This window comes from Physeter macrocephalus, chromosome 20 (genome assembly GCF_002837175.3).
Source record: "Physeter macrocephalus isolate SW-GA chromosome 20, ASM283717v5, whole genome shotgun sequence".
In the NCBI taxonomy this organism is placed as follows: Eukaryota; Metazoa; Chordata; class Mammalia; order Artiodactyla; family Physeteridae; genus Physeter; species Physeter macrocephalus.
The window spans coordinates 79492122-79517024 of NC_041233.1; the positions used below are offsets into that span (position 1 = coordinate 79492122).

The window sequence follows — 24903 nt, forward strand, 5'->3', positions numbered from 1 at the left end:
ATTTGGGGGGTCGTTTTCAGTCAAACCCCCAGTCCAGTAACCTTGACATTTCCGCCCCCCCCCCCCCCCCCCGCGCCTTCCCCGGCAAATGGAAAGGGAACCTCCTGGTTAGTGCTCGTCCAAGGGAAAACCTCCAAACGCGCTGGCCTGGACCCTCCTAGTCTGAGCTGTAGTCCTGTGAAATGATCGCGTGGGTTCCCAGCCAAGGCAGGGCTGGCCCAAAGTTCCTTCCCTCTCTTGGCCACTCCACCTCGGGATGCTTCCGCAGAATTTAAGCGCCGAAGCAGACAAGGTCAAATTAAACGACTTCACTGCTGCTCATTGGTTCAGCGCCCGACCGGGCGTCCAGCCCTCCGGCACAGACCTGCAGCAGGAGAGGGGTCAGGGCCCCGCTCTGTAGATGAGCCAAACGCACCCGGTCCTCCCCGATTTACACCAGATGCGCCTCTCCTCCCCCACTCCTGGCATCCCCTTATCGCTAGCTCCATCTCCCTGTGGCATATTTTGGGCTAGGAGAATGCTGAGGTCATGGGGACAGGCTCTTTATTCCTGACAGTGGAGATGCCGGCCGGGAGCCCTGAGCATGAACCAGCAAGACGCAGACTCTCGCTCTTGACTTCGGGCTCCAGGCGCTGCCCCGGCCCCGGGCCGGCCCGCGGGCTCACGCCTCCCTCCTGCCCTGGTTCGCCAGCAAGCGGGCTTAGCTCGGTCTGCAGCCGTGGTTGGCTTCGCACGCCTGTCCCGGTCTGACTCGGGATGCAGAGCCCCCGGAAGACCCGCGGGCGCCGACTCCGGCCCGCAGCCCCGGGAAGGTGCCGACCCGAGCGAGCCCTGGCGCCACGGGAGCGGACGGGCATTTCACGTGGGCTTCGCTCTGCCCACGCCTCTCCATCGCGGCCGGCGCCAGGGCCCCTACGCTCGGACTTACGCCCCCGAAGTTAATCAGCCATACTTGCCAGTTCGCTTTAGTTTGGAAAAGACTTAAAAACCTCGAAATCTGCCGGGGCCGCGGCCGCCCCCGGAGCCCCCCAGTTCTGCCTGGCTCGGGCTGTCGGGCGCTCACGAGGCTGTGGCGTTTGTCTAGAACCGACATCGCAGACACGCAGCCCCGCTCCTCCCCGGCCGTCGCCAAAGTTGCCTGACGCCCCTCGGCGACCCGGCCAAGCCAGATGCAGTTGCGTAACCTCACCCGCCGCCCCCGCCCGCCGCCCGCCGCCGGCTTCGCTCCCGGCTGCACCGGCGCGTCCCGGCCCCGGGAGCCGCCGAGTCCCCGGCGAAGCCCGTTCGGGGGCGAGTGCGAGCTCCCGAGCCGGGCTCGGCGCCCGTCCCGGCGGTGCTCTGCCCGCGGCCAAGTGCAGCGGGCGCCGGGGCGCGGGAAGAGGGCGCGCGGGGCTCCGCTTACCTTCGGCTGCTTACAGATAAGTCGAGGTCGGTGCAGCGCCGGGCTCGGGCATGTCTCACCGCGGACCCGGGCAAGCCTGGCGCGGCACGCAGCACTCAGGGCAGGGCATCCGCGGCGAGGCTCGCCGGGCTCGCGCGGAGGAAGGCTCGGTGCCGGGGACTTGGCCGGCTGCGCGCCCGCCGCCCGCCCCCTCCACGGCCGCCGGCCCGGCCCGCCCGGCCGGCCCCCGCGCCGCAGCTCGCGTCCCTCCGGCCCGGCTCAGCGCCGCGCGCGGGGAGGCAGCGGCTTGGCCGGCTCCGGGGATGCCCGCGCGCTCGCTGGCTCGCGGCGCGGCGGAGGCAGCCACAGCCACCGCCACCAGGCTCCGTGCTCCTCCGATGTCCTCATTTACTGCGATTGTCTCCGGCGAGATCTCGGAGCAGAGGCCGGGAGGCGGGGGCGGAGACGGGGAGGGAGCGGGAGGGGAGTCCTTGCCGCCGCCCCCGGGTCCCAGCTACTCCGCCGAGCCCGGTGGCCGGAGGACAGGGCGCCGGAGCCGCGCGCCCGCCGCCTGTGCGCCCGGCTGGCACTGAGGCGGGCGGAGCCCGGGGCCCCGCGGGGCGGGAGCCGGGGCGGCGCGGGGCCGGGCCGGGCCGCGTGCGTGGGGTGGGGGGACCGGAGGGAGCGGAGCGGGCGGGAGCGCAGGAGCCCCCGCCCGCCGGCGCCCGAGCCCGGGGAGGAGGTGGAAGGAGCCGCCGGCGGCTGCCGCCTGCGCGCCGGGCTCTACCGCGGCGCGTCCTCGGGGTTTCTGGGCTGCAGGCGGCGCTGCGCGGCCCGGGAACTTGTTGAGCCTTCCCTGGAGCTGGAGCCGCCTCCGGAGCAGCTGGAGGGCGGGGCCCCCTAGGTTTTTACCGGGAGGGGTCGGTGGGGACCCCGCGCGATGGCCGCCTGCTGTGCCGGCCGGCCCAGCCCAGAGGGGCTCTGAAATCCAGGAGCGCGGGGTGTAGGCGCCCGCCCCCCTCACCTGCGGATCGCTGCCCGCTGAAGGCCAGGGTCAGGGGCGCGTTGCCTTGGGCCCAACCCGGGGTCAGCCCCCCCCCAAGTGGAGACTGACCGGCAGGCTCGTTGCGACTGGCCTGGGGACCGAAGTGGGGCCGCCCGCGGCGTCCGTTGCCCGCTGACCTTTAGGAACACTCCAGAGCCGGCGCCACCGCTGCTCGTAACCGAGACCCTCCCCCTGCACGGAGGCTCACCACACACCTGCCAGGCCAGAGCGCTTGCTGCGTTAGTTTCAGGCCAGAGTGGAGCTCGCTTGGGGAGGCACAGGGAGCTACACCCACTGCCCCCCCAATCCACCTAGGAGTAGGTCCTCTGAGCTCAAAGCACCTGGCCCCAGGGGCTTTGCTAATTCCTGGCAGGACCTGGTGCCTGCGATGAGACAGCCAGCTAGCTGCGGGTCACCTGGCTCCCTACATTTTCTCAGGCTTGGGGCTTGAAGTTCGTTCTCTTTGAGCGTGCCTGGAAGTAGCCACGTTCGTTAGACTTACTCTTTCTCAAGAAAGGTCAGAGAAATGGTAGACTGGAGGGCAGTGCCAGGCTCTGGGGAGTGAATTGGGAGGACAGTTGGTGACATCCTTTCACTCAAGCACCTCTTCAGACACAGTTGGTGCACACACACCCCGCCTGCTCACCCCTGGCGCGCCAGCCCTGTGCCTGGGACTCGGCCATTGCTGGGTCCTTGTCACCGAGTTGAATTGAGCCTAGCTCCATGCTTTATATAGTGTCAGTTCCTTATAACTCACTTTATATGAAATTCTTTATTTGTCTCTACATGGATGCTTGGGGTGATATGTCCAGACATTACATAAGAAAAGCATCCTGAAATCTCCTTTTCCCTCATCCTTTGGGATACAACTCTACAATCCTCGGCATCCAGATATGCCCAGGAAGGGAATCCTGAACCTGTGGATCCAAACTCTGTCACCGTGCTCTTTATTATCCTTTCTTAACCTAGATTCTTCAAGGCTCATTTTCAGCCTGTTTACTTCTCTGGCTGGTAGTGGCGCTGGTGGGGCTGGCTGGAGAGATTTGCCAGGTGATGTGTGAGCAGCCGGGAAACCTGTAACCCCTGTTCTGCCTGGAAGGGAACTGATATTGGGGATGTGTAGGACTCGGGGACATTCAATGCCAGGTGAGAGGGATCGTTGCCATGGGTGCCTGCAACGTAATCCTCCGGGGATGGGCTGTTGCCACTGTGGGCTCCATAATCTCTCCCGGTGGTCTGGGCAACTTTCTGTAAATCTTGCTTTATTGCTAATACATAACATCGACATCTGTCTTCCATCTCTTAAACATATCCCTGTAAATAAAGCTGCCAGGGCATCCTGAAATTGTGCTGGTGGTAATGGAAAACTAAATTTTTAGGGGCCATGAGCGAAAACAGATAAACGTAAATGCATAAATGCGTGCCGAGGACAGAGCTGAGCCACAGGTGGCAGCGTGAAGCTGGCAAGCTCCAGGGACAATGGTGTTTGTGATCCACGTGATGTATAATTCTGGGAAGAAAATGGAAAGCTGTAACCGGCAGGTTAGAAAACCCACTTAATAAGAAGAGGAGGATTTAACTGTCCTTTTTCATATCATCAAGACTACTTTTAGTTGTTCATGGATCTAGTAGACATGAGTCTATTAAAATTATTGGTATCCCCCCTTCTTTTTCGAAGTGAAAAACTAGTTGTCGTGTTACTTCATGGCAACTCTTCAGCTTCACGAAGGTAAATAATGGTGAAACATCGTTGCACCTTACCTCAGGCTGTGGAGAGGTATTCCACATGGGTGAAGTTGATGCGACATCACGCTCTAATCTTTAAAGCAAACGCTGTGCTGGGCGCTGGCCGGGGACACAGGGAATTCAGCCATCTTCCTGCTCCCAGATCCCCATGGCATTATTTTTTATGGATGGAAGTGTACGTATTTTTAGGGTGTAGAATAGATCATGTTTAGTTCTTTCGGAAAAGGAGTTAAAAGTTGCTAGAAAGTAGATTCATTTTAGGAATCAGTTCGGTAAAAATTGGGTTCTTACATTTTGCTTCAGATTTTTGCTGGAAAAGATGGACTGGCAAAGGCAAAAAAATAGCTACTTTTTTGCGGTACGCGGACCTCTCACTGTGTGGCCTCTCCCGTTGCGGAGCACAGGCTCCGGACGCGCAGGCTCAGCGGCCACGGCTCACGGGCCCAGCCGCTCCGCGGCATGTGGGATCTTCCCGGACCGGGGCACGAACCCGTGTCCCCTGCATCGGCAGGCGGACTCTCAAACACTGCGCCACCAGGGAAGCCCCCCAAAATAGCTACTTTTAAAGTGGAATTTCCCGAAAGCAGAAGCGCCTAAGAATAAAAATACAAGAAAGTACAAGACAGATGATTAAGAAAATATCTGAGTGTCTTTTTGTTTGCCTCCTTCTTGGATGTGGGCAGGTGTTGTGCAGAGAATTGCTGGCTATTCAGTCCTACAGCTTAGTAAATTTTGAGGTCTCAATTTCCACGTTAAAGAAGACAAGAATATAGTCAAAGATGTACAAGAATGTTTATTAGTTTTGTACATCTGAGTTCCAAACTGGAAATAACCCAAATTTCTATCACCAGTAGAGTGGATAAAAATTGGGTTTATTCATGCGGTGGAATACTACACAGCAAGGAAGTTATTGCTGATGCATATGATAACATGAGTGACCTTCACAAAACTTGGGTGGCAGAAGCCAGACACAACAATGTCATATGATTCCATTTAAATAAAGTCCAAGAGGGTGAAAAATTTACCAATGGTGGTAAATGTCAGAAGGATGGTTATCTTTGAGCACACTCGTCATACAGGGTCACACTGCCTTCTGTGTATCTTGAGCCAGGTGGTTGCACAGTTGTGTACTTATGGAAAAGTTCATCGAGACGTTCCCTTTTTTCAGGATGCCTCCATTCTGTCGGGGCATCATCCCTGCGTCTTTGCAATGTCTGCACACAAGTCCCCCCAATAGTCTATCCCTTTCAGTGAGCCAGCTTACCTATCCATCAGTGAAATTAGCTTGTATCTTCTGGAGTGTCTTTCTCTCCGGAACCCAAGCCCAGAGAAAGAGGGGTGTCGACAGACTCACTGGTGCTGTGGGTGAGGCTCTGATTACCTGCATGTTGGAGCATCCTTCCTTGGGAGGCTGCTCCTAGACATCTGCTCGACTCTCAGGATACAACCACAGTAGAGTTCATGATGGAGATGATTTTCCTACCTCGTCCTTTCATGTTCTGCAGCGACTGAGGTGAGCCTGTGCCGGTGATGGCAGGTTCCACCCTTCAGTTCAGAAGCTGTGGGTACAGATCAGCCATGCTCAGCCCCTACGGAGGGGAGGGAACTCAGGTTGACCTGAGCCTGTAGGGGAGAGATCAGATACATCAGGGCATTTTTCTTTTCTCTTTCAAGAACAAGATATAGCACTCAAAGGGGCTCCAGCCAGACCTCAGAGACTAGTGAGAAGCCTTCTGAATCACTCCTTTTGTCGTATTCTGCTCAAGCCTTTACTGCCCGCTTTCAGGACTGACTTTCTGCACATAAGAGTCTCCTTCTGTGTAAAGTCCCCTGCCCGTGGCTCTTCCATTGTCCTGGCGACAAAGCCGTGTTTCCTCCTGGTGGGAATCAGAGCTGTGTTTCTCGAGTACTGGGGCTTCTCCCCATCCCTAGTTTCTTTCCCTTCCACCATGAGCAACCAGGGATGCTGTTATTGCCTTGGAACACAATTTGGTTCCGAAAAACTGAACATCACGCAGATGAGTTGAAATTCCTGGTTTTCTATAACGCATCATTGTGAATCTCATTTATCTGTAGGAAATGGAATGGTTTTATTTGTAAAGAGAACAGAAGTGGTGGTAGGTTTTCTTAAACACACCACGCAGCCGAGGTGATGATATGTGAGAAACGGTGAAAAGTGGGCATTTTGCTCTTGACTCTCCCCTCCCCGCTCAGGACCCCTCATGTGCAGGGCTCTGCAAACCCAGAGGCTTTCCCCTCCCCCAGGTCCGTTACTGCCCCCTTTCCTTTAGGAGGGTGTGCTGAGAAATAAACAGCTGGACCTTATTTACCTAATGACCTTCATTTGGTGAGTCTGGGTGATGGGGCCAGTGGGGTTTTCTCATCATCCAAGTCTAATCTGCTGGGGAGCAGATCTCTTCCGGATGAGGTGGAAGGTAAGGGGCTTTGCCTAATCCCTGCTGGTGATGCTGGCTGCCTCTCCGAGGTGGCGAAGTCAACCCCTCGTCAAGCAGGCAACTGACCCCGGCTGAAGAATGATACCTTTGGCCAGAATTAGGTCAAGAAGGGATAAAAATTGCTTTCAAATTTCAGTGTCTGCTCTGCTAACCCACTTTGCTGGTGTCCAGACTATTGATGCCCCTTCCGTGAGCCGTCTGCCCTGGGGCACACAAGGCTTGTGGTCAGTGTGGGCAGGGCCTCGGGGAGGCCTGCGGTCTCCCCGCAGCACCTGCTGTGGGGTGTCCGATAGAGGTATTATTTTGTTCGCCTTCTATTCCCACCTGGGGATTCACAGACATGGAGGAGGGATGGGGACAAGGGCAAGGAGAAAAACAAGGAACCCTCGTTCTTTCACTCTTTTCCTTCCACAAACCCCATTTGACGATATTGATGGCCCTCCCTGGTCCTGTTTCTGCAGAATGCCACGTACCTGGTAAACTGCGCAGTATCTCCTGTTGTCCTCATAAGACAACCATGAAATAGATACTCCTATATACTCTTTTCACAGAGGAAGAACAGAAAAGTTAAGTAATTTCTCCAAGGTCACACAGCTAGGAAGTGATGGTGTCTAGATTCAAATCCAATACTGCCAGCTGCCACGATGCTACACTGCCCCAGTCAGGTTTATGCTTTTTGTATCAATCTGAGCTTTGCTCAGGGACAGATTGAGTGTTGCCCTGTTTGTACCACGCACTGGTCAGACATCATGGTCCTACTTGAGGAGTGGCCTTAACCAGCGAGATCCATTCCTGGCCACACCAGCTACCCGTGTCCAGAGTGGACTTCACCCCTCCAGGCTCTCGTGGTGTCATCTTGGCTCCGTCATGGAACAGATTCTGACTAGTGATGTTAAATGCTAATGCCAAGCCCTCATAAAGCAGATCACATGTCTAGGCTGACTGAGGCACGGCTTTGGCCAGGCATTGTTTCTCCTTTATTCCCTAAACGTCATCTGATCACTGTATCAATTATACTTTTAAACAGCAATATGCCATAATCATCTCAAACTTGGATAGCACCTTTTGCTTCTCCAATGTAATTTCAATTATCTTAGCATGCATTTTCTCTACTGAATGCCTGCTATTAAAAGGATCCATCATAATATACCTGTTCCGTGTATACCACAGAAGACCATCTCAGTTTCTTCCGGGACCAGGTATCATGACGCTGTGTTACAATGGTCTTCTAGATGTATTTGCTTAGTAAGGTGGACCCTGGGTGATGAGGTAGCCAGCTGCCATCCATCGGAAAGCAGGCATTTTGTTCTTAAACGCCAAGTTCCAAGTGGGAAGAGTACAGAATTTTAAAAAGTCTCTAGTTCTGTTTGGTGATCCTCTAAGGTTACACACAGATTTTCAGTTCTGTGTTTTTCATAAATATTTCTTTTTCTTCCTCGTATTACCGAATCCTTGGAGAATTAAATAGGCCATTACTTTAATTCCACTGCACTGTCGCGTTGCAGAGCTCCCTGTTTCCAATTTGCCTAATTCGTGTTTTGGCACACATTCTGGAGCAGTGTTACACTCTAGACGTGCACCTGTGGCCTTAGAAGCTCACTTCTGGGTTCGCACGTGTTAATACTAGCGCACCTTTAACTAAAGTTAAAGCAATAAATGAAAACATATTTTAACACATTTCTTATACAAATTTAACTTCTTACAGGATTCAAAGAAAAGCAAGACATTTTGTTTTTAAATGTTGCTTAGTGTTCTTTTTTTCTTTTTCCTCTTTTTTAAAATAACAAAACCCAGCGTGGTAGGTTAAAATGCGTACGGTTGGAACGTGGTGCAGATGGCCAAGGCTGACCACAGTCCCTGTACAGTTGATCACGGTTCCCTGGTGGGTTCTCTCCTGGCCCCCAGGCTTCTGAGCTCAGAAGAAGGGAGGGGTCTTTATATCCCAGAACATACATTTCATCCCAGGGACAGAGGCAAATCATACACAGCTTTTTCTCATTGGTGTTCGTTGGTTGGCTATTTCAGGAGATTAAAGGAAGCAACTTGAAAATCGATTTGTTTTTAAAAAAAATAAAATTGAGGTGTGAATTTGGAAATTGATTCACCAAAAAGATGAAATAGCATTAGTAGAGAAATCTGTTACTCAGTGTCAGGTTTCAAGGAAATCTTAATTCATTTTTATTCTGTCCTCAGTATGGACCCCCAACATGTAACGTTTCAGAATTTGTTAAATATTGAAAATGTTCACCGAGGCTTGGCATTTCAGCAATCGGAAAGGGTTCTCGAGACTGACAGCTGAGTCCCTAAATGGCCTCTCTTGGCCTCAGTTCAGCGTGTCCTCATTAATCGTGATCTGTCTCCTCCTGGCCTATCTCATGCTTCAGATCTCTCCACCCATTTGAATGTGGATCACCTTGCTACATTTGATCAGCATGAACACGTGTAAAATTATTCTTTTATGAGGATGTCTTGGGCTGTGAGCATCGTGCCCTAAAGTTCTAGTAGGAGATGAAATTTATTGATGATTTATTTATTTCTCTGAATCCAAATATGAACATGAAGAAATTTATTTTAATGGTACTTTCTCCCCGCTCTCCCCAGCAGAGTAAATGCTGTCACGTGAAATTGCTGATGATACTTCCGAGTCCCTTAAAATAAGAGTTGTGATTCATTCACACCATGAAAACAGTAAAGAGCCAACATCTTCACCGCAGGTTCATCAGCTGTTGGCTCTTTCCTTTTTGGTCCCTGGGTGTTAATGACCATCTTCACTCTGGAGCTTTCTCTGCTCCCTGCTCCATCTGGAATTAGGAATGAGGGTTCTGGATGCCAAGCTCTGGGTCTCAGCCCCGGAAATTCCATGTTCGGGCTCTGTGGTTGTGGGTGAATTGCATGAATTCGATCTGATATTTTACACAATCTCATAAGCAGATAAGCAGATGAAAGCCACGTCGTAGTTTGGTAACCACTCCCCTCCTGGCCGCATAAGTGAACCGAGGCAGATATGCCCACAGCACGGAGCGTGTGGCTTTCCAGAGAAATGTGTTCCCGTTGTGCATGGGGCATATGTAGAGTTCTTTGTTGAATTCTTGCTTTTCCTATGGACAAGCATACTTTGTTAGTCCTTAAAGGATATTTTTAAAACATCGCTGTAGTGAAATCAGCTTAAGGCGTGATGCATGCATGTGGCAAGCGTTGAAACGAGGCTGAGTTCGCCATGAAATTTAAATAAGCTCCGGCAAAGCAGAAATAATGTCTGTATACCATGTAAAATGCAAAGATCTCCCATAGACTTCTTTCTTCTTTATTTCTTGACAAGCATGCATAATCTCTTCATTTTAATATAGAAAAGAATCAATATTTTAAAAGAGTTATTCATCCGTGGGTGCAACCCACTTTAAGCAAACTCCTCCTATGAAAGGATGGCCTGGCAACAGGCAAACTGATAACTTTACCAAATGCTCATTTCGACGAAGCCTACCTTCAAATAACCACTGTCTCTCATGCACTTAGAGGGATTCAGGTTGTCAAAAGTGACTTAATACGTGACTTTGCCGGGACTACGTCTTTTGCATCAAGTATCGTCTACTATACAATCTTGTTTATACACACATATGAATACACGTGTACACTGGAAACTCCTGAAATTGCCTGCGGTGGGTTTCTGTACACATTCCCCGAGTAAGATAGTCTAGACGTGATTTGGGTTGTCAAAGCAGGCTATCAGTGTTCTCGGTTTGCTAAAGTTCCCCTTTACCCTCTCTGGGACATTTACTGCGTACAAGCCAGAGCTAAAAAAATAAAGAGGTAGACTTACCTCCCAAAGGATCAGGCGCTGTGCTGGATGCTTTACATGTTTTCTCTTACTTCATTGCCTCCACAACGTTATGAAGTAGTGACGTGTGAAATGCAAATCGAAGGGCTGGTTGTGTAGCATCTTGGAAGATTTTTTTTTTTTGCCTACACCACTTCTCAGAGTTATAAGTAATTGGAATTTACTGAGGTGTTCTTCTAAGTACTTTACAGGCCTTGTCTAGTTGAGATTATTCCTGTTTTTACGGTAGCCAACACTCTTTTCTCGCTAATATAAATAGATGTATTGGCTTAGTAAGTATTTCATTTAAATATATGCTAATTTCTTCTGGGTAAATGACAAGCCTTGGCATCCCAGGTTCTGTTCTCCATAAAGTGCAGAGTCAGTTTCAGGTACCATCTTTCCTCCATTAACTGTTATTACATTCTTGACCTGCATGGGGAAATAGAAAACACCACCACCCTCGTTTTCTAGTCTTCATTGAGCTGACTCGCTTTACGCCCATTGGTTCTTCTGTGCTGGTCCTGGTTCTAGACCTTTCATGAATTAGGGCCTTAACCTTCCTAAAAGCTCCATGAACCGAGGTCATGGTTATCAGCACCATGTCAGGTGAAGAAAAGAAGCACAGAGAGGTCTACACGTGTGACATGTGAGTAGGTCTGGAATCGTACATAAAAACCACTGCCAAGAAGTTGTGGGTGACGAGGAATCTTCTCCAGAAATATCGGAGAACAATTTAACTTCCAGTGAGGCAAAATAAAGGTGTTAGTATTAATTTTCAGCTTGTACATGAATGAACCAGTAAACTTTTGGGAGACCTGGAAGTACTGTCCCTTTTTTCCCCAGGAAAACAGAACATCATTGGTTCTTGTACATGTTGAGAACGTGGATGATTATCATAAGGCAATTTTGGGATTGCCTTAATAGGCAACTGACTTTATTGTTAATGGAAAGAAGAATTTATAGCAGTGGGAGGCAGACTTTTTCTTAGAGTTACATAATAAATAATTTTCGACTTTGGGGGTCATACAATCTGTGTTATAAAAACTCATCTGTGCTGGTGAAGCAGGAAAGCAGCCACAGACAATAAGTAAACAAATAGGCATGGCTGAGTTCCAGTAAAACTTTATTTATAAAACCAGGAAGTGGGCCAGATTTGCTGACCCCTGATACATGGCATAAGTTGTTCTGAAGAATTTTGATGCCATATATAAGCCCACATTTTAAGGATGAATTAATAAAGCATTTGACGCATCACAAGAAACAGTATTTTTTCCTTTCGCTTCTCACATACACTGGATTCTAGGTAATACGGCTTCATCTGAGGTTTGTGCAGAATTAGATCAGTGTATCCTATCAAGGATTACTTCTGGTGAGGGATATGGTGATGGAGCAGTTCATCTGTTAGTATTTGAGTAACAGATAATTCCATGCATCAAGATTCACATTCTTGGAAAAAACAAAAACCAAAAAGACAAAACTGGGAATGGCAACGTCTTTGTCATTGTGTACCAGAAGGATTTTGCTTTGCTGGTTATGGGAATACTCTAGTTATTGGAACTAAAAGGCAGTAAAAGGGAAAGTGAGGGTATCTGGGGCCTTTGAACTTCCACACCCCTGGAGAGAACACTATATAAGTCAAGACGAGACAATGCTAGACAGCTGTTATTGGACTTTCATCTATGCCTGATTTATTTAGGTGCTTCAGGAAACCAAATGGAATATCTTTGCTGTAGTCTTTTAATACTGGAGCTCTTATGGTGACTGATATGAGATATATTTTGTTTTGGTAGTTTCCAAATAGTTGAGATAAATAGTTAAGTTTCTATAACTGGTCTTTGTAACCATATGAAAAATGATTAAGTATTAGCTTCATATGAATTTCTCACTAAAATAAGAATAAATACTCAAATATCCTTACTAATGTTATACTTAATCCTTCAGGTTTGAATATTATCAGGGAGCAGAGATTTCATGTTCCCTGTATCGTTTTTTTAAACGTGCCAAAGATGTGACCTAGTGATCATTGAATTCAATAAACCTCATTGTGTATTGTCACCCAACTTTAAGATTTGACAGAACACACCATTGTAAAGCAATTATACTCCAATAAAGATGTTAAAAAAAAATATTTGTCAGTATTGTATCATCTGTTAGTACTTTGTGATAATCTCTAAAGACATTAGATAAACTTTTTTTCTTTTTGCGTTTTACCATGGTTTTATTTATGTATTTATATATTTTTAACATCTTTATTGGAGGATAGTTGCTTTACAATGGTGTGTTAGTTTTGCTGTATAACAAAGTAAATCAGCTATACGTATACGTATATCCCCATATTTCCTCTCTCTTGCATTTCCGCTCCGCGGCACGTGGGATCCTCCCAGACCGGGGCGCGAACCCGGTTCCCCTGCATCGGCAGGCGGACGCGCAACCACTGCGCCACCAGGGAAGCCCTAATTTAATTCTACGTAACAACATTTTTTCTGTAGCCTGTCATTAGGACTATGGTGCACCTTTATTAACTAAAATTAGTTTGTTGTGTGTTGTGCTGTAATTTAGCAAGTTGCAGTTAACATAATGTCTCTTTGGCAATGGCCGTGGGTTTACTTAGCAGTGAGGATCTTAACCTACATACATTGCATTTCTCTCAATGAAGGAAGCGTCTTTGAATTTATCTTCTCACTGTATAACTCTTGGAAGTACTGAGACTCCTGGAATACCCAGAGGCAGTTCTTTGGTTTTATGCTCTCCTTCAGCTGACAACGAGTGGCAGTTTTGAGAACCAGTTTTCATTCTTTTATTTTTTAATTTTTTTTAACATCTTTATTGGAGTTATCATTACTTTACAATGGTGTGCTAGTTTCTGCTTTACAACAAAGTGAATCAGCTATACATATACATATGTTCCCATATCTCTTCCCTGTTGTGTCTCCCTCCCTCCCACCCTCCCTATCCCACCCCTCTAGGTGGTCACAAAGCACCGAGCTGATCTCCCTGTGCTACGCGGCTGCTTCCCACTAGCTATCTATTTTACGTTTGGTAGTGTATATATGTCCATGCCACTCTCTCACTTTGTCCCAGCTTACGCTTCGCCCTCCCCATATCCTCAAGTCCATGCTCTAGTAGGTCTGTGTCTTTATTCCCGTCTTACCCCTAGGTTCTTCATGACATTTTTTTTTCTTAGATTCCATAGATATGCGTTAGCATATGGTATTTGTCTTTCTCTTTCTGACTTATGTCACTCTGTATGACAGACTCCGGGTCCATCCACCTCACTACAAATAACTCAATTTCGTTTCTTTTTATGGCTGAGTAATATTCCATTGTATATATATGCCACAGCTTCTTTCTTATACTAAGGTTTCACTTGATGAATCAGATTGTTTAACACATAGACGTTAAGAGAAGGTTGACCCTGCCTTTGGAGCTGAAGAAGAAAAGCACAAGCAAGTGTGTGTTGCGTGTGTTCTAGGGCTTGATTTGGGTTTTTTGTAAAAGAAAGCAAAATCTGAGGTCAACCTGTGTGGGAAGGCCGCATTCCAGGTTTTCTGAAGGTTGAAGAAAGGAGCAAGGGCAAGTTGGAACTACAGGGAGAGCAGGGGCTCGGGATGGGCTCAAGGCCATGGAGTCTTTGGTGACCTGGTGTTTTTCATGACTTGCCTGGGCTTGAGGGGAGGCTTGTTCTCATGCTTTTTGTCAGAACTGAGGATCTGATACCTCATGTCAGGTTGAAGCGGGGAGGCTTACAGGGAGACCTCCGAGCCAGTCTTCTTTTTTCCCTTGGTTGGAGCTGCCTTTCATTTTATGATGGTGGATTTGGAAAATAGAAAAGTAGTAAAAGTGCAAGAAGATGGTGCACACCAGTTAGTGCTCCATCCAGTAAGTTGTAAAAATAAATACATCCCACAACCGGGGCAATTAAGTGTTACACGTAGAATTTATTGAAGGAACTCTGTTCAGAGAGACCTAGGGATCGCGACTCCAATTATACATGGATGCGCCCCCCTCCTGTTGGCAGTGCACCCAAATATGCAGAACCCCGGAGCACATGAATTCAGCTGGGGCCCATTTCCTAAGACTTCTCATTTTAATGTTCGTTCACCCTAGCAGGGCCGCAAGGGTTTCGATGTCCTCTATGCTGTTTTCCAAGGACATGGAGGCTTGGCTTAAGGAAATCCTAAGCTTGGCTTCTGTGCAGCTGGTATAAGTCATCATTCCCGCTTTATTAGTCACTTCGACACATTATGATGCTCTGCCAGGATTTTTTTTTTTTTTTTCAAATCAGGAGAAAAAAGAAGATTTATATCTCAGTTCCTTGGTTCCCTCACAGTGAGAATGAAAATTTTTTATGGAATCTTAAATTAGGTGGTTATCGTCCCATTACCTATAGAAACTACCGTAAAGACTCCATTCCGCTCCCATCGACACGTGCTCTGGGCATCATCAGTGCTCGTACCGTGGCCCCAGTGCTCATCCCAGGAAGAAGGGCCCCTCCTTGTCTCTGCAAAGGACTCCCACAGAAGGCTTGGAGGGCCAAGGAGGTGGTGTGAGGCATTAGAGCCGCCATAAAGGAGCCCGTGCTGGAAAATTTATTCTGAGGGATGGGAGACCCAGTACCATTGGACGCTCATGCAGTCCGAAGGGGACTTTCTGGGATTCCTGGGAAGGAACTCTCTCAAGTTGAGCCCAGGAATCCAGAAATGCAAATCGAGCAGGAGCTAAGTCAGGCTGTTTCTTTGTCCCTCCTCCTCTGCTTTCTTGGCCTTTAATTCTCCTGTCCATCCGGCATTGCACCTCTAGATGCGATTGGCATAGGCCATGAATGTGTGGGTGCCAGGCCTAGCTCTCCACTCTGCCCCACCCTGCAGGAGCTGGGCTGCTGGTCGAGGTTGGGAGCAGGATGACCTCTACTGGTCTCTCTCTTTTTGTTTTCCTTCCCCAAAGATTCCTCAGCACATGCAATTGAAAGCGTAATGCAGATTCTCTCCCTCTGCTGCATTGTCTTAGGCATGACTACATTTCTTTAAAAGAGTGAAATAAAAGCTCAGAATATTCTTGAGGCTGGTTTCTAAATGTGACAAAGGCTAAATGACTTAATGCATTACAACCAGCGGCTCTTGGCATCCTTTTTAGAGCTCCAGATGGGCTGCCCAGCTCTGCACACCCATCGCAGGAAGGGCCGCTGGGGGAGGCCAAGTGCAGGTAGCTGGACAGATGGGGTCTGCCTATCTCCTTTTTTGGGAAGGGCATTTCTCTTAATTTACTCAGTGGGTTAAGCTATCAGACACCTTAAGGGGAGAAAGGCTCCTCCTCGGGTTACCCCCAAAACTCATGAATTGACCTTTGCCAAGCCAGCCTCTGTGTTTCCTGTTTTCTGCCTTTATAGGGGAGCGTGGATTGACCCCATTTGTGAATTTGGGGTCTTGAGATATGATCTGACCAGCATCAGGTGCCCCTTAGAAGCATAAGCCGTCTGTGTGCTTTTCATTATTGGCATGTTTGCCTCTGACATGTAACAGCTTTCAGTACTGATTTTTTTTTTTTTTCTGTCCAGATTTTTTTTTAGAGCAGTTTTAGGTTCACATTAAAATCGAGGGGCAGATAACAGAGATTTCTCCCTCGCCCTCTGCCCTCCCACATGCACAGCCCCCCTCCACCACCCACTGTCAACATCTCCCACTGGAGGGGGCCATTTGTTACAATCAGTGAACCTACACTGACACATCATGATCACCCAGAGTCCATAGATGGCATGAGTTCAGGCTTGGCGTTGTATGTTCTGTGGGTTTGGACACATGTGGAATGACACATATCCATCATTATAGGGTCATGCAGAATAATTTTACTGCCCTAAAAATCCTCTGTGCTTTTTATGATTGTGATATTTGCCTCTAACATATAACAGCTTTTCTTATTGAGTTTTTATACACTGATTTTTTGGTTTTTTTCCCTAGTCGAAATGATAGGTTAGATGACTGGTCAAATAAGAAAAATTCAGGCACCATCATTTTTATAAAAGCATATTCAGAAGTGATACATGCAGTTGGTGAAGAAGGAAGATGGCATCGCAGGTGGTCCACCTGTGCTCTGCAGCCACCCCTGGGTGGCGCTGAGTCTTCCCAGGGACGTGCCCCCAGGTGCAGGCTCTTCCTGTGAACACTCACCCTTCCCTGACTCCGGCCCTTTGCCTTGTCCACATGGAGGTGAATTTTGCAAATCATTTCCTGTCCTTGTCAACAAGTCTGCCGCATGTTCCAAACCACTGCCGAGCGTGCTGTGATTCCAAAGTTTGAAAACAGCACCGTTTACAAAGACTTAAACCCGCAAACCAAATTCAATTTACTTTTGAGAATACAGTGTTTTCCTCCTTGAAGGAGTCATCCATTTGGAGAATAAGCGTGTATTGCAAAATTATTCAAAACTGGTTTTATCGCGGCGATTTGTAAAAATCAATTTTATTTCTTTGGTATTAAAAAAAAATACCCATCACCAGTGAGTGTAGCATTTTGGTTATGTGCGGTTTTTTTTCCAAGGACTCAGAGGATAATATCCTGAAAGAAGAAGGGTTACTTAACCCCGCTCACTGATTTCTCTGAGTTGTCTACCTGCTGGCCTCCTATTATGTGTCTGCTTTAGATCGAGTACGAGATTATTTCAAGAATCCTTTTGGTCTTTGCACTCGTAAGAAATGTTTTTCGAAGCAGATGTACACGTGGCCGCTATGTGACAACACTGGCTGCATTTCAAGAAAAGCGAGACTTCATTTTATAAGTTATTTTGTACATAGGTGTGCTTGAAGGGAATATGTAAGCATGTGATATCATCCATACAGAATTGGAAAATGGGTTTCCAGGAAAAGGTAAAAAGGCTTTAATATTATAAGCCAGGCACTTGCTGGCTGTTGAGGACTGGGCTTCATGCTTCCAGAGTCCTTACTTCATTTTCTTTTTGTGCTTTCAGATCCCCCCAGGTGCGTTAAGCCTTTCCCTGTGGGCTTTCCTGGATGCCCTGTCATTCAGAAGCTCTCGTTCCATTTATGAGTATTTGGGGAATTTGTGTGGACTTTTATCTCAGGATGACTTTACCAAATCTGTTATGTGCCCTTTTGTGAAGGATGCTGTCTCTGAAGGACCTTGAGAGTCCTTGTTAGTTAGGTGACTTGTTTAATGAGCACTTTTTTTTTTGACCTTTCATACTTCTAATTTTTAAAATTTTTTACGTTTAAAAAAATTAGTTACGTATTTTATACATAGTAGTGTATATATGTCAGTGCAATCTCCCAATTCATTCCACCCTCCCCCTTTCCCCCTTAGTATCCACACGTTTGTTCTCTACATCCGTGTCTCATTTCTGCTTTGCAAATAAGTTCATCTCTACCACTTTTCTAGATTCCACACATAAGCGATATTATACGATTTTGTCTTTCTCTGTCTGACTTAATATAATAATCTCTAGGTCCATCCACATCTCTGCAAATGGCACAGTTTCGTTCCTTTTTATGGCTGAGTAATATTCCATTGTATATATGTACCACAACTTCTTTATCCATTTGCCTGTCGATGGGCATTGAGGTTGCTTCCATGTTCTGGCTACTGTAAATAGTGCTGCAGTGAACATTGGAGTGCGTGTATCTTTTTGAATTATGGTTTTTTCTGGGCATCTGCCCAGGTGTGGGACTGCTGGGTCGTATGGTTGTCAGCACTTTTTAATTCCCCACTCCCCACCCTGTCCCCTCAAAAGGATGGAGAATATGTATCACACTTACTTTGAGGCTGATTGCCTGCATCTCACTTCCATGATGATTTCCTGCTTCTTAAGTTTAAATTTTGGAGAAGTGTTTTCATGTGGGAAAAATAAAACCCCAAATTCCTTATTTTTTCGTTTTTAGCAGTCATATAGGTTTTTTCGTAATGAGCAAAAATACAATGAAGGATGTACAGAGTCACATCTAATCTCATCTCTCCCCAGTTCCCCTTTCCACCCTCTCCTGTCACTCACAATGTTGACAGCTTGGCTTGTTTCTATACACAGCTTTCCTCTTGTTCATAAGTACTTAATGCAATTTTAAAATATATGTACATATTTTATTTATACATATAATCTCAGATTATTATTGGGAGGGGGAGAGAGGGGGGATGTTTTGCATGTTTTTACAGAGTAGAATTAATATGTTCCTATTACCCTTCATTGCTTTTTTTAAAAATTTTTCATTGAGACTGTTTTTTAATAGCAGTTTTAGGTTCACATTAACACTGAGGGGAAGGCACAGAGATTTCCAATATACCCCCGGTCCCACACATGCACAGCACCTCCACTATCAGGAATGGTACCTTTGTTACATTTAATGAACCCATATGGCTCTTCATACTCATCCAATGGACCTCATTCACCTTAGGGTTTACTCTTGGTGTTTTCCATTCTATGGGTTTGGACAAATGTGTAATGACCCATATCCACCGTTATAGCATTGTACAGAATCCTTTCACTGCCCTGAAAATCCTGTGGGTCCTTGGGTGTTCATCCCTCCCTGAGATTCCGACCTGACAGCCACTAATCTTTTTGCTGGCCCCATACCATTTCCAGAAGGTTGCAATTATACATTATGTGGCCTCTTTCACTTAGTGATATGCATTCACGGTTCCTCGATGTCTTTTCATGGTGTGATAGCTCATTTTTTTTTTTTTAACTGCTGAATTACATTCCATTGCCTGGATGTTCCACAGTTTTTTAGCCATTCACCTACTGAAGGGTACCTTGGTTGCTTCAAAATTTTGGCAATTGTGAGTAAAGCTCCTATTAACATCTGTGTGTAGGTTTTCATGTGGACATCGTTTTCAACTCCTTTGGTAAATACCAAGGAGCAAAACTGCCCCAGAGATCTTAAGGTAAGAGTACGTTGTTTTGTCAGATTGCTTTTTTTTCATTTGACAGTGTAACATGGGCATTCCTGCAGTCCATAGATACAGATCTTAAGTGTTTTGCTTTATTTTACCAGAATATTCTTCAAGCATTCCTCGTCTGCTATAAACTGAAGGCTATAATGTCTTCCCTAATTTTTCAGAACAAATTTATTGGTACTAATTATCTTTGCTGCAAATACATTTGTGTTGTTCTTCATGGTGGAAGAGGTATTTTAAGACACGACTTGGAAGTTAGGTGTTTGGGTTAGTACTGTAGGCAACTAGTCGTATTCTAGATAGAGAAAGAACAATGAAGATAATTTTTCTTTTTAAGTAGAGCAATCAGTAATATTTTCTAGTGCTTTGGAAAGATCATATATTTAGAAAGTTCCTATGAAAAATCTGATTTATTCTTCATAGAGTACTCTTGTCTACTTTGGGGCTAGGTTAGAGGTTCTTTGATTTAGCGTCATATTTTGGGGTGTTGTCACACATTTCCTTTCGGCATAGTGATGAGTTCTACGTAATGGATTGGTCATATAAGGTTGGATAACATGGAGTTGAACCAAATGAAAATGTTGCCTTATAGAAATTGTCTCAGAAACCTTAATATGTGAATGTATCCTGTGAATTTGTTGAAGATGAGAGAGGGCTTAGCATTGCAGTGTTTTCCTAACTTCCCTTCCTAGGGAGCTCCCTGTTTATTTTTGTGAAGCATGCCGTGGCCAGTATTCCAGGGAACACACCTTGGGAAGTGATGCTCCACTGGCTGTTCCACGTACGGTCGTGAGCTTTCCCACTGTTGAGGTTTCTGTCTTATTCCAGCCGACTCACAGTGCTCAATATCAGCACCATTTTCTTCTTTTTTCTTTTGAATCAAAATATATCATGGGACTTCCCTGGTGGCGCAGTGGTTGAGAGTCCGCCTGCCGATGCAGGGGATGCGGGTTCGCGCCCCGGTCCGGGAAGATCCCACGTGCCACGGAGCGGCTGGGCCCGTGAGCCATGGCTGCTGGGCCTGCGCGTCCTGAGCCTGTGCTCCGCAACCGGAGCAGCAGTGAGAGGCCCGCGTACCGCAAAAAAAATAAATTAAATAAATAAAAATAAATATAAGTAAATAAATAAATAAAAATAATAATAAAAAGGGAGGGGGACTGTATTCTTCCCAAATGTCAAAGTCAGTTAAAAAGAAATGCAGCAGGGGCTTCCCTGGTGGCGCAGTGGTTGAGAATCCGCCTGCCGATGCAGGGGACACGGGTTCGCGCCCCGGTCTGGGAAGATCCCGCATGCCGTGGGCCCGTGAGCCGTGGCCGCTGAGCCTGCGCGTCCGGAGCCTGTGCTCCGCAACGGGAGAGGCCACAGCAGTGAGAGGCCCGCGTACCGCAAAAAAAAAAAAAAAAAAAAAAAAAAAAAAAAAATATGAAATATATATATATATATATATATATAATTCATACAAGCGAGTAAATACAATAAGTATGTACAGCTTAAAATAATAAAAAAATGGGCTACTGTGCCATTTCCAGCTCAGGATCCTTAGATGCTCCCTTGGCCCTCAAGTGTATCCCTCTACCGTTTTCTGGTATAATCTTTAGTCAGGTTTTTGGGTTATCCCCTTGCCCTTTTGCATAGTTTCACCACATATTTATGTATCCCTTAAAAGTATTTTCTTATGTTTTGTTTGCTTTAGTCCTTGAATCATCCAATACATATTTTTCTGTGACATGCTCTTTACTTTCAGCATTATGGTTTGGTAATCCGTCCATGTCAATGGTTGCAGCTGTGGTTCGTTCATTTTCTTTACTGTGTACTATTCCAGTTGTAGGACTAGTTCACGACTGAGTTATCCCTTCTTCATGCTTGGATATATGGGTGGTGTCTGGGTTTGTGCTGAGAACGGTGCCATTGAGATCCTTCATCTTACTATCTCCAGGCACACCTGTGTGAAAGCTTCTCTAGGTTATGTACCTGGGGGTAGAGCATCTCTTTTAGGCAAATACACCCTTAGGCAAAGAGAATCCCCCATCCTTCTTAAGCTCTAAAAGTCTGTGCAGTAATCGTGAAACATAGACATAGACACTGTGATTCCTTCCCAGGCTAATCTTCATTCTCTTTTCCTAATCCAGACTTATATTTATGGGGTTGTATTTTTAAATGTACACGTACCCCTTCTATGTGATGGGAACATATTGGTGGCCTGAAGCTGGGTATTCTCCCCTTCATCTCTTGAGCTTCTAACTCCCCTGGGAGCCCAGGGCATTGAACCAAGACAATTTAGAACAGAAGCTTCAGCTCAATTCTGTACCCTGTTTATCTTGAGTTCCTGCTAGCAGGTACTGAATAATGATGGATTGTGAACAAATAGGTCTGCCTTGTGTTTTTAGACCCTGAGATAGACAAGATGGCTTTGATAATCCTCTTTGACTGATAGGCACTTTTTGTATCCAGATCTCATTCAGAAGCTTAAAATATGCTTCCACAAGGTTGATTTTAAGACAAATTATACAGAGCTAAAGAAAATAAAGGCAGAGAAACCCTACCTACACATGGGATGATTTACGGACATTTTCAAAATAGTCAAAATCCAGGGTTTTTTGTGGGTTTTTTTTGTAGCAAACACAAACAAAAAAACAAAAAAACAAAAAAACCCAGAAGACAATAGCAAAAACATCAAAATAACATGAGCAGTAGAGCAAGATTTCCCTTTTCTTACCCTGTACCTTCAGCCTACAGGAACTGCACCTCTTCTATTCAAATGAGGCTCTAAATATTCATTTGTGTTTCTGCTGCTGAGTTATCTGACTGCACCTTTGCATCTGAAATGTAAACTCATGGAGATATGAGCTGAGACAGGAGGATTGATTCACAGGGTTGGGCATAATAGAATCCCTGATACCTGGGGGTCGGTTGCGGAATTCATGAATGAAATTGTTCTCTAGAAGGTGTGTAGTCTACCAGATCCTTGGGCTGCATTGGGGAAAACAAAAGCACAAGAACCCCCCTTTGGAGTCACTTGTGGGCTGTTGGAACCTGTTGGTCAAGGTATTATTTGTCGTGTTGACTCTTTAAGTACCAAGTTTGGAAGTAGCTTCTGTGAGCTTTTCTACCAAACTCCACACAGAAGTAAATATTTGGTCAAAAAATTTAAAAAGTCCTTGGAACCAATCTGAAAGTGAATGATACAGACACAATGGCAAGGACAAGCAGAAGAGAGATTGGTGCCTGTCTTTAGAAGCATTGCCAGCTTTTAAGGGAAGACCTCTTGCTGCTTAGTGGAAACTTGTCACAGCAGTGGTGTTCTTTCAGAGAGAGCGTGGTACCCAGGAGGTGCCACCTGGGAGTATTTTTTTTTTGAAAATATTTATTAATTGTTGAAAGTATGGAGGACGAGACAATGGAAATCCAAACCAAAGCTTAAATTGGCTAGATTCTTAAAATGTATATTTTGATTCCTTGAGTGTTTATTATGAAGTCAAAAGGTTGCCATTCATTTGGATTACATTTTCCTTTAAGCAAAACTTTTTGTTTTTTAGGTTCTTTGACCTAAAATATGATACATTGTACTGATATATTTAGGTGGTACTTGTAATTAGTCAGAGGCTATCCCCAAACGTGTCTATTTTCAAATTATTTCAGTGCATAAAGTTGGCATTTCTTCTTTCATCATTTGTTCTTTAAAGAAGAGTACCCGCCTGGGACAAATGACTGTTTCCATGGGGATTAAAGTTAATATTTAATAAGAGAAAACATTTTACTTTTATGCTTTCTTAAATTTCAACAAGTGTATGATTTTGAAAAGTATCAAATGCCTTCATATATTTGTGACCAAAAAAAAGTTATTTCCTTCTATATTCACTAAAATATCCCCATTATTTGGAAGTTGGCAGATTGCCTTCAAATAGTTTTTCTTTTTTTTTTTTTTTTTTGTAATTGGAATAGTTGATTTACAATGTTGTGTTAATGTCTGCTGTACAGCACAGTGATTCAGTTATACATATATATGTTCTTGGTGACCGTGTGTTACAGCCTCTGGGCCAGACAACCTCGCTGTTCCATTTGCTGGAAAAAGGAAGAGGCTCAAGCCGACTCTCATACTTGGGCAAAAGGCTGCTGTTGATAAGTTCATAATTTCTCCAGTGCAGTAATGATAATGTGCCTCACCCTCAAATGCTCGAGGGTTTTGCTGTCCAGGAAACATACGCACGTCCGCATCCTACGTTTCAGAAGTGTTGCCTTTTCTCCTTACTTTTCAGTGTGGATGAAGTTTGCCAATTTGCTAATTTAACAAAAGATTCAGACGTGAGTAGAAAGTAGTTGCACCACACCTTTTACCTTTGGTTGAGATCCATCTGGTTGAGATCCTGCCTTGAGACCAGGCCGGGACCCTTGCCTTTTAGAAGTTTGCGTGTCTGTTAATCGGTTAGCTCTGCTTTGCTGGGTGGCCCTGCAGGATATGGATGTTTGCAGGATAGCACTTTTTTTTTTCCTATTACTGTTCTTAGCATCCACCCATGTCCCCTACTGCTGCCTTGCTGGTGACATGACCATCCAATTTGAGCTCCTTGCACGGAGCTCGTGCTTGGTAAATACGTTTAATCTGAGCCATCAGATGTGAGTGGTCTCGGTTTCCTTTTCCTTCATTCATTTCAAAATGCCTGTTTTTGTATGTCCCACCTATAGTTCTCTCCTGGATTGGAGGTAAATGTGCCGTCTCCTTTGCAGAGCCAGTTCTGCGTGTGCCCGGTTTCTTTCCCTCAGCTTTTTAGCACTTGCTGCATTCACTCTTCCACGCCCTCTTGCATCTCCCATCTCTGCATCTCCTCTCTCTTCTTGTTCTGTGCGTAGAACTTTCCTAGCCCCAGAAATGTTGCTGACCATCCCTGCTTCATGCCAGGTCGCTAGAGTCTGTTCTGTCTTGTTCTTTTCACCATTTGGCAACTCCTAGAGAATATCTAGCTGTTGCCACCACTTCTAACTACCCATGCCCCCGCCTCTCTCCCCCCTCCCTTCTGGAACTGTTCTGTCCTGGAGTCCCTAACATCCTCTGATAACCACATCCCATGCCGATAAGACAGCCCTCATCCTCCGGAGTCTTTCCTGGGCATTTGAGTACCTCTTTCTTTCTGCTGATGGATAGACCAAAAGGACACATTGCCTAACCATTATTAGTTTCAGAACAACACTTGAGGGTAGAATTAAACACCCTAAATTTATACATGAATAAATTGATACTCAGAAAGATTAAGTAAGCTCCCTGGTTTACATTGTTTATGAAAAAACTGGAACTCTTTTACAACGTGGTTGTTGTTTTTTTAATTTAAATACACTGTAATCCCTCATTTATGACCCTAATTTTATTTTACCTCCTTCAGCACTTTTAATCATTGTTTTTTTTCTTAAATTTATTTAGTTATATTTGGCTGCGTTGGGTCTTCGTTGTGGTGTGTGGGCTTCTCGTTGCGGTAGCTTCTCTTGTTGCGGAGCGCAGGCTCAGTAGTTGTGGCACACGGGCTCAGTAGTTGTGGCTCATGGGCTCTAGATTGCAGGCTCAGTAGTTG

At 46.1% G+C, this 24903-nt stretch overlaps 2 protein-coding genes across 4 annotated transcripts in view; one reads left to right on the top strand and one right to left on the bottom strand.

The window, feature by feature from the left end:
* The window catches only part of INSYN2A (inhibitory synaptic factor 2A), a 59918-nt gene extending 58314 nt beyond the window's left edge, over positions 1-1604 (bottom strand). For all 3 annotated transcript variants that reach the window (XR_008616144.1, XR_008616143.1, XM_055080981.1), the window contains exon 1: positions 1403-1604. The gene's annotated coding sequence lies outside the window, so the exon portion shown is untranslated. The remainder of the gene's footprint in view (positions 1-1402) is intronic.
* DOCK1 (dedicator of cytokinesis 1) overlaps positions 1-24903 on the top strand; it is a 495771-nt gene that overhangs the window by 278363 nt on the left and 192505 nt on the right. The gene's annotated exons all lie outside the window — the stretch shown is intronic.